Source organism: Sapajus apella, unplaced genomic scaffold, assembly GCF_009761245.1.
Source record: "Sapajus apella isolate SASKATOON/1434 unplaced genomic scaffold, GSC_monkey_1.0 scaffold198, whole genome shotgun sequence".
Classification (NCBI taxonomy): Eukaryota; Metazoa; Chordata; class Mammalia; order Primates; family Cebidae; genus Sapajus; species Sapajus apella.
The window spans coordinates 273,351-282,467 of record NW_022437138.1 but is presented as its reverse complement, the minus strand read 5'-3'; the positions used below and the strand labels follow the sequence as shown (position 1 = coordinate 282,467).

General features: G+C 47.8%; 1 long non-coding RNA gene across 1 annotated transcript; it reads left to right on the top strand.

The window, feature by feature from the left end:
* Window positions 1-789: 789 nt before the first annotated feature.
* Window positions 790-6,969, top strand: LOC116543842. The gene is made up of 3 exons (XR_004265725.1): window positions 790-881; window positions 5,621-5,624; window positions 6,957-6,969. It is a non-coding gene; the product is annotated as an uncharacterized LOC116543842 (long non-coding RNA).
* The last annotated feature ends 2,148 nt before the right edge of the window (window positions 6,970-9,117 follow it).

The following is a 9,117-nucleotide window of genomic DNA, read 5'->3' as shown; positions in this document are numbered from 1 at the left end:
TTCATGCTCACCTCATGTAAATGAAGTGGTATCCCGCAATCATTCTGATTGGTTGCAGAAAGCGGCTAACCAGAGGCTGAAATGATGTTACAAAGGTCACACTCCTGTGCAAACATCTGATTGGTTGCAAAAAGCAACCAATCAGAGGCTAGGATGAGGTCACAAAGCTATACTTCTATGCACACAAAGACTCTGCTGGCAATCAGTCTGACTGGTCGTGGACAGCAAGCATTCAGAGGCTGGAGTTACAAAGTTGCAGGACAACCTGTTGTGGAGGCCAGCCAATTTCCCATCTGCCAGTGCAGAAAAGCTGGGGGTTTAGGTTCCCTGCCTCCAGACCCTATTCTGCCTCATGACTAATGATCTTTTTTTTTTTTTTTTTTTTTTTTTGACAGGGTCTCACTCTGCTGCCCAGGCTGGAGTGCGGTAGTGGGATCATGGCTCACTGCAGCCTCAATCTCCCAGGCTTAGGCAATCCTCCCACCTCAGCCTACCGAGTAGCTGGGACCACAGGCATGTGCCACCATGCCTGGATAATTTTTATATGAAGTGTTGATATTGCAGGTGTGAGCCACCACACCCAGCCTGTGATCTTTGATGTTACTATTTTAAGTGTTTTGGGCACGACGTACTATGTTCATATAAGACAGTGAACTTAACTGACAAAGTGTGTGTTCTGACTGCTCCATTGACTGCCCAGGCCCCATCTCTGTCCCTCTCTCAGGCCTCTGTATTCCCTAAGACACAACAATATTGAAATTAGGCCAATTAATAACCCTATGTTGGCCTCTAAGTGTTCAAGTGAAAGGAAGAGCTGCACATCTCTCACTTTAAATCAAAAACTAGAAATGATTAAGCCTCGTGAGGAAGGCATGTCCAAAGTTGAGACAGGCTGAGAGCTAGGCTTCTTGCACCAAACAACCAAATTGTGAATGGAAAGGTAAAGTTCTTGAAGGAAATTAAAAGTGCTCCTCCACTTTTAATTTCCTTCAAGAACACAAATGACAAGAAAGCAAAACAGCCTTATTGCTGATACGGAGAATGTGGTAGCGGTCTGGATAAAAGATTAAACCAGCCACGACATTCCCTTAAGGCAAAGCCTAATCCAGAGCAAGGTCCTACTTCTCTTCAATTCTGTGAAGGCTGAGAGCGGTGAGGAAGCTGCAGAAGAAACATTAGAAGCTAGTGGAGGTTTGTTTATAAGGTTAAGGAAGGAAGCCATCTTCATAACATCGAAGCGCAAGGTAAAAGAGCAGGTCCTGATGTAGAAGCTGCAAGTGATCCAGAGACCTGGCTAAGATCACTGACGAAGGTGGCTGCACTAAACAGATTGTCCACGTAGGTGAAACAGCCTTCTATTGGAAGAAGATGCCATCTAGGACTTCTCTAGCTAGAGAGGAGAAGTCAGTGACTGGCTTCAAAGTTTCAAAGAAAAGGCTGGCTCTCTTGTTAGGGGCTAATGCAGCTGGTGACTTTACACTGAAGCCAATATTTATCCACCATTCCAGAAATCCTAGGGCCTTAAAAATGATGCCAAATCTTCTCTGCCTGTGCTCCAGAAATGGAACAAGAAAATCAGGATGACAGCACATTTGTTTACAGCAGGGTTTACTGAATATTTGAAGCCCACTGTTGCAAAATGTTAAAAATCCTTTCAAAATATGACTGCTCACTGACCATGCCCGTAGTCGACCTGGAGCTGTGATGGAGATGGACAAGGAGATAACGCTGTTTGCATGGCTGCGAACACAACATCCATTCCGTGGCCCGTGGATCCAACAGTAATTTCAATTTCAAGTCTTATTATTCAAGAAATACATTTCATAAGGCTATAGTTGCCAGAGATAGCGATACCTCTGATGGGCCTGGGCAAACTAAATTGAAAACCATTATAGATGCCATGAAAAGTAGGCAAGGTGAGGTGACCTACACCTGTAATTTCAACAATTTGGGAGGCTGAGGCAGAAGACTCACTTGTGCCCAGGAGTCCAGCCAGGGCAACATAGGGAGACTCTGTTAAAAAAAAAAAAAAAAAAAAAAAGCCAGGTGTGGTGGTGCATGCTTGTAGTTCCAGCTAATCGGGAGGCTGAGGCTGAGACTTCCATGAGTCACAATCACATCACTGCACTCCAGACTGAGCAACGAGTGAGACTCTGTCTAAAAAAAAGGAAAAAAAAAAAAAAATTTTTGCTTCATGGGAGGAGGTCAAAATATCAACATTAACAGAAGTTTGGAAGCGGTGGATTCCAACCCTCCTGGATGACTTTGAGGGTTCAGGACTTCAGTGGAGGAAGTCACTGCAGATGTGGTAGAAACAGCAGGAGGACTAGAGTTAGAAGTGGAGCCTGAAGAAGAGGTTGAATTGCTGCAATCTCGGGATCCAACTTGAACAGATGAGGAGTTGCTCCTTATGGATGAGCAAAGAAAGTACTTCCTTGAGACAGAATCTCCTCCTGGGGCAGATGCTGTGAACAGGGTTGTAATGTCACCAAAGGATTTAGAATATTTCATAATCGATAAAGCAGCAGCAGGGTTTGAGAGGATTTCTAATTTTGAAAGACACTCTACTGTGGGTAGAATGTTATCAAGCAGCCTCCAGTGCTGGGGCATCTCTTGTGAAAGGCAGAGTCCATCAGTGCGGTAAGCTTCACGGTCATCTTATTTTAATAAATTACCCACAACCCCTACCGTTCAGCAACCACCCCGATCCGTCAGCAGGCATCAGCAGCGAGGCAAGACCCTCTGCCAACAAAACAATTCTGACTCACTGAAGACTTGGATGATCATTAGGATTTTTAGCAATAAAGCTTTTTTTTTTTTTTTTTTTTTTTGAGATGGAGTCTCGCTCTGTCGCCCAGGCTGGAGTGCAGGTGGCCCGATCTCGGCTCACTGCAACCTCCAACTCTCGGGTTCAAGTGATTTTTCTGCCTCAGACTCCTGAGTAGCTGGGATTACAGGCGCATGCCACCAGGGCTAATTTTTTTTTTTTTTTTTTAAAGTATTTTTAGTAGAGATGGGGTTTCACAATGTTGGCCAGGCTAGTCTCAAACTCCTGACCTTGTGATCCACCTGCCTCGGCCTTCCAAAGTGCTGGGATTACAGGAGTGAGCCACTGTGCCTAGCCAAGCATTTTTAAATTAAGGCATGTATATTGGTTTTTTTTAGATAAAATGCTATTGTATATTGAACGTACTACAGTTTAGTGTAAACATAACTTTTACGTGTACTGGGAACAAAAATTTATATGACCCACTTCATTATGATATTCATTTTACTGCAGTGTGGTCTGGAACGGAACTCACCGTATCTCCAAAGTATGCCTAAAAATAAAGCCCACACCCAATTCCCTGCCTCAGAGACCCCCTTCCTCACCTCCACCCAAGTCAAAGGCGTGAGCTAAATTTAACTAGCTTCCAATTGTATCCATTCAGTAAACACAAGACAAAAAGTACTAAATGGCAAGAACTGCATGCAGGGGGCTTTTGGGACAATGCCCAGCATACAGAAGCTCAATCAGCGTCAGCTATGACAGTGGTGCAGATGACTAACGTCTGACAGATCTCCTTTCTTTAGAACCTAACAGCTGTTCTCAGGGCTCCACCCAGAGCTGGGCAACAGGTGACCGCTGCCCTGAGCATCCCTACCCAGACCACCCAGCCCTACCCAGCTCCAAGAGGAGCAAGGGCCCAGCCAGACCTGTGGGGAAAAGGTCACGTGGAGCCACCTCTGGATCCCAGGCACACCTGCAGCAGCAGGAAGTGAGGACTGAACTGAAGTTCTACTTCCGGAGTGACCTTGAGGGCAGTGGTGTTCAGGCCAGCTCCTGAGATAGTCATGAGGAGTGGGGAGCTGGTGTTCAATGGGAACAGTTTCAGCCTGGGAAGATGACCACATTCTGGAGATGGTGGTGGTGCTGGCTGCACGGCACTGTGAAACTTGACTCACTTAAAAATAGTTATAGTGGGCCTGGGTGTGGTGGCTCACACCTATAATCCCAGAACTTTGGGAGGCCAAGGCACGTGGATCACTTGAGGTCAGGAGTTCGAGACCACCCTGGCCAACATGGTAAAACCCTGTCTACTAAAAAATAGAAAAAACAGCTGACCATGGTGGTGTGTGTCTGTAGTCCCAGCTACCAGGAAAGCTGAGGCAGGAGAATCACCTGAACCTGCGAAGTGGAGATTGCAGTGAGCTGAGATCACGCCACTGCATGCCAGCCTGGGTGACAGAGACTCCATCTCAAAAAAGAAAAAAAAAGTTAAAGTGGGCCAGGCACAGTGGCTCATGTGTGTAATTTCAGCACTTTGGGAGTCCCAGCCTGGAGGATCATTTGAGGCCGGAAGTTTGGGCCAGCCTGGGCAACATAGCCAGACCCTGTCTCTACAAACAATTTTTAAAGACGCAGTCGGGCACTGTGGCTCACTCCTGTAGTCTCAGCTACTTGGGAGGATCACTTGAGCCCAGAAGTGAGCTGTGTTTGCCCCACTGCACTCCAGCCTGGGCAACAAAGCGAGACCCTGTCTCAAAAAAAAAAAAAAAAAAAATGATTAAAGTAGTGAATGTTGGATGTATTTTACCATCATTTTTTTTTAAAAGAGGGAAAATTACGTTGGGGAAAGAAAGGCGTGCCCAGGAGCACTTCCCAAGTTATACTTAGGTTTTTGCTTCCTAAGCCAGGAAACATGTAACTTTGCATTTGATTTATTCTGTTCCCATCTTATCAGCACTTTCAAAGAAGTGAGAACAGGGAATTGGAGCTCTCACAATAACATGGCAAATATGGGCAAGAGATAGAGAGCCCCAGTGCCTGCTGCCGCCTCCCGATTCACTTCCCATCTGTGAAGGTGTGAGTCGGCTCTGCCCACACAGCAGTGAGGCCCTCACCCCGCTGTCCCGGGACCAGGACACAGCCAGCCCTCGCTTGTGATCGATGCACACAGGTTGCAGCTTTCCCCCAGGGCTCACAGCCTCGCTGCAACTCACATCAGGCCGGATGGCAGCCCCATTGAGTCTTTCTGGGCCCTGCTCCAGAGAGGCAGGTGCCATGCCTGCACCTGCACATCCAGGCGTGTTGTTGAGCAACCCCCCCCATCCAGTCCTTGATGACCCAGTCCTTCCTGCTCCCCTCCTCCAGGCCTTATGCAGCCCAGTGGCGTGATGTATGCGCCCTGCAACCCAGGTCCTGACTGGCACACACCCTCCTCAGCTGGGTTAGCTCCTCCGTGTCTTTCAGGTGCCTGCACCCCAGCAGATGAGAACCAACTGTACAGTAGCCATGTTCATGCAAACTGCTCTCTGTTCCTGGATGCCAGCATCTGGCACACTGTCCCAGCACACAGCAGGATGCACAGCACACAGCAGGCCTGGGCATCACGGACCCGGGAGACAGGGCAGGCCCGGGCATCACGGACCCGGGAGACAGGGCAGGCCCGGGCATCACGGACCCGGGAGACAGGGCAGCCCAGCAGCCTCCGCGGCGCCTCCGGGAACCGTTCCTAAAACAAGCGAACTTGCTTTGGGAATCCATGAATATCTTTGCTGGAACAATCCAGCCTTTGGAACACCCGAATTTGAAGCCCCCTCCCCCTGCCACCAGCCAGGGATGCAGCTTTGGCGAGAGGCCAGTCAGAAACAGCTGCTAATCTAGGTGGCGTTTCCCAAGCCCAATTCACCTGCCAGAAAACCAAGCCCTAAATAAGCATTTTGGTTTCCCTTTAGTTTTCTTTCCCTCCCACTGCCCTTTACAACCACCTGCCAGTTTAGGCCAAGGAACAGAGAGACATCCTCTGAGCCCCACTTGCTATTTGTGGTAAACGTTTCAGAGAACAAGTTAAGCAGTGCTGGAGAAAACAGGAAAAATAAACTCTGAGTCTCTACATAAATATATATTCTATGAAAATCTAAACTTAATCCACGACCAGCACAAGGCAAACCAAAACAGTACACACAGCTCTGCTGCCACTCCAGAGAAAACGATCTCTACATGCTGTTCTGCATGCTTCTATACAATGCAGAGCTTTGAACTGTTTATAATAGGATACAACAGAGGCACAATCACAAGAACACAGTGATTCTGCCCTTTGAAGCTGCCTGCAGTCAAGTATTACACAGGCAGGAAGTAGAAATCTCTGCTTTGATTTGTTTAAAGTAGATTAAATATAACTGGAAACCATATTTCCTCTCATTCAGAGGAAATTACAAAAGGTACAGCAGACCAAGAATATCAGGTCCTCATGCAAACGATGAAGTCGGTTCTTCCTAAGCAAAAAAGAAAACAAATATTGGCCTTTAACATACATTCGAAGACCTCACGTGTGTTTATTTTGAGGAGATTGCTGCCGTGGAAAACAATTTGGAAATAACTGTTTCTTTAGGTTGAAGTGTGAGTCGTTCACATAAAAGTGCCTCTACACTTTGGAATCAAGCATTTTTATTTTTATTTTTATTTATTTGAGATGAAGTCTCACTCCTCGTAGCCCAGGCTGGAGTGCAGTGACTTGATCTTGGCTCACTGCAACCTCCGCCTCCTGGGCCCCGGTTCAAGCAATTCTCCTGCATCAGACTCCCAAGTAGCTGTGATTACAGGCATGAACCACCAGGCCCAGCTAATTTTTGTATTTTTTAATAGAGATGGGGTTTCCCCATGTTGGCCAGTCTGGTCTTGAACTCCTGACCTTGTGATCTGCCCACCTCAGCCTCCCAAAGTGCTGGGATTACAGGTGTGAGCCACTGCTCCCGGCCGCATTTTTATTTTTTCAAATTCAAGCCTGTGGTCCCTTTGAGCCATTCTTTTCTCCACTAGACTTAGCCATTTTGAAAACTGCCCAGGGAGGAAATGACTTAGACTCTGTGCAGAGGCAGCCCCACGGAGGGCAGGAGGCAGCCAGGCTCCAGGGCTGCTCTGCAGGGGACATTGGGTGGCATTTGCCTGGGCAGCTGAGAGGCAGTGAAGAGAGGGACAGGCCTAAGACCTGGGCAAATCAGCCTGCCTAGGACCACCCGGCCAGTCCTTGCTGGTGCCTCAGATCTGCTGTAGCAGGTGCTTGGCCTGAGCACCCTTGGCCTCTGCCCACCTCGCAGGGCATCATGAGAAGCAGGCATGATGTGCACACTCGCCAGGCCCTCCAAGTCATGGCCATGGCTCTTCATGAACACAACCATGTGCTTGAGGGCTGAGCTGGAGCAGCACAGGGTGGTGGGAAGGGTTGGGGCTCAAAGGCCAGCCCCAGTTCCCCTGTCCGTAAAATGGGGATCATAGATCTTACTTTAGAGTTGAGAGGGCAGGCATGGTAGCTCACGCCTGTAATCCCAGCACTTTGGGAGGCCTAGGTGGGGGGATCACTTAGGTCCAGGGGTTCAGTACCAGCCTGGGCAACATAGTGAGACCCTATCCCTATAAAAAAATTTTAAAAATTGGCCAGGCGTGGTGGTACAGGCCTATGGTCCCAGGTACCTGGGAGGCTGAGGTGTGAGGATTGCTTGAGCTCGGGAGGTTGAGGCTGCAGGGAACCAAGACTGTGCCACTGCACTGCAGCCTGGCCGACAGAGCTACACCATGTCTCCAGAAAAAAAAAAAAAAAAAAAAACGGCAGCTAATAAGGAAACCCGTGTGGCTGTTGGTGAGGCCCCGCCCCTCTGTGTGTAGCAGAGGGTGATGCTGGGCTGATGTGCATCACCATTGTGTCTCTGCCGGTGCTCACCCTGCTCTCCCGTTCTTCTGCACTTCTTTACCTCCCTAAAATCCCTTTTCCAGCCTGGCCTATCTTATGGTCCAAGCAGCACCTAACAGCATGGGCCAGCTCCTCCCCTAGATACGCTCCCCACTGTGCAGATGTGAGCATCCCCGCCTTCAGGTCCTTCTCTTGCTCCTGTCTCTTTCCTATTCCAGTTTCTCCTCCATCTTCCCATTTCCCTGGAGAAGCTCACACCTTCCCACGTCCTCCACTTTAAACTCTAAGTCAATGACTCCCAAAACTGTCTCTGGGCTCCGGAACTCCTCCTTGAGTCTCAGACCCTCCGAACCACCCTTTAGCTATCCTGCAAGAACTTCAATCTGAATCTCCCCTAAACTGGCCTCACACTCTGTCAAAAGTCAATCTACCGCAGCTGCGTGGGGTGGCTTCTGTGGCCTGGCTGTCTGTCCATCCCTTCGCCAAATGCCACTCTGTCTGGATGCCAGCTTTGTAGTAAGTCTTCACATCAGATAGTACGTGTCCTCCAACCGTATGTTCCTCTGGAGTTGTGTCTATGTTGGCTTCTTGCCTTTCTCTGTGAATTTGAGAGTCAGCTTGTCGATTTCTACTAAAAAGCCTGCAGGGATTTTTCATTCGGACTTAATTTCTAGATCAGTGTGGGAGAATTGACATCTTGTAAATCTTGGAATATTGACTATTCCAACACAAGAACACAATCTATCTCTCCATTTATTTAGGAATTCTTTGATATTTTTCATCAGAATTTTATAGTTTTTTATGTATCTTTTTCTTTCTTTCTTTTTTTTTGAGACAGAGTCTCACTCAGTTGCTCAGGCTAGAGTGCAATGGTGCCAGCTCAGCTCACTGCAACCTCCACCTCCTGGGTTCAAGCAATTCTCCTGTCTCAGCCTCCTGAGTAGCTAGAATTACAGGCACCCACCATCATGCCTGGCTGATTTTTGTAGTTTTGTAGAGACAGTGTTTCACCATATCGGCCAGGCTGGTCTTGAACTCCTAACCTCAGGTGATCACCTGCCTTGGTCTCCCAAAGTGCTGGGATTACAGGCGTGAGCCACCTTGACTGGCCTCTCTCTTCCTTTTTGATATAAAGATGGGGTCCTGCTATGCTACCCAGGCTGGTCTTGAACTCCTGAGTTCAAGCAGCCCTCCTGCCTCAGCCTCCCACAGTGCTGGGATAACAGGCATGAGTCACTGCACCGGCCAAGTTTTATTGTTTTCAACATGTAGCTCTTTATATACTTTATAGGATTTATGACCAAATTTGTTATAAATGGACATTCATTTCAATTTTCAGTGGTGTTTGCTAATAAATTCCCTTGTGAGTTTTAGTAGCTTTTCTCTAGATTTCACTGGATTTTTTACATGGAAAATCATATCGCCTGGGAATAAAGATGGTTTTGTT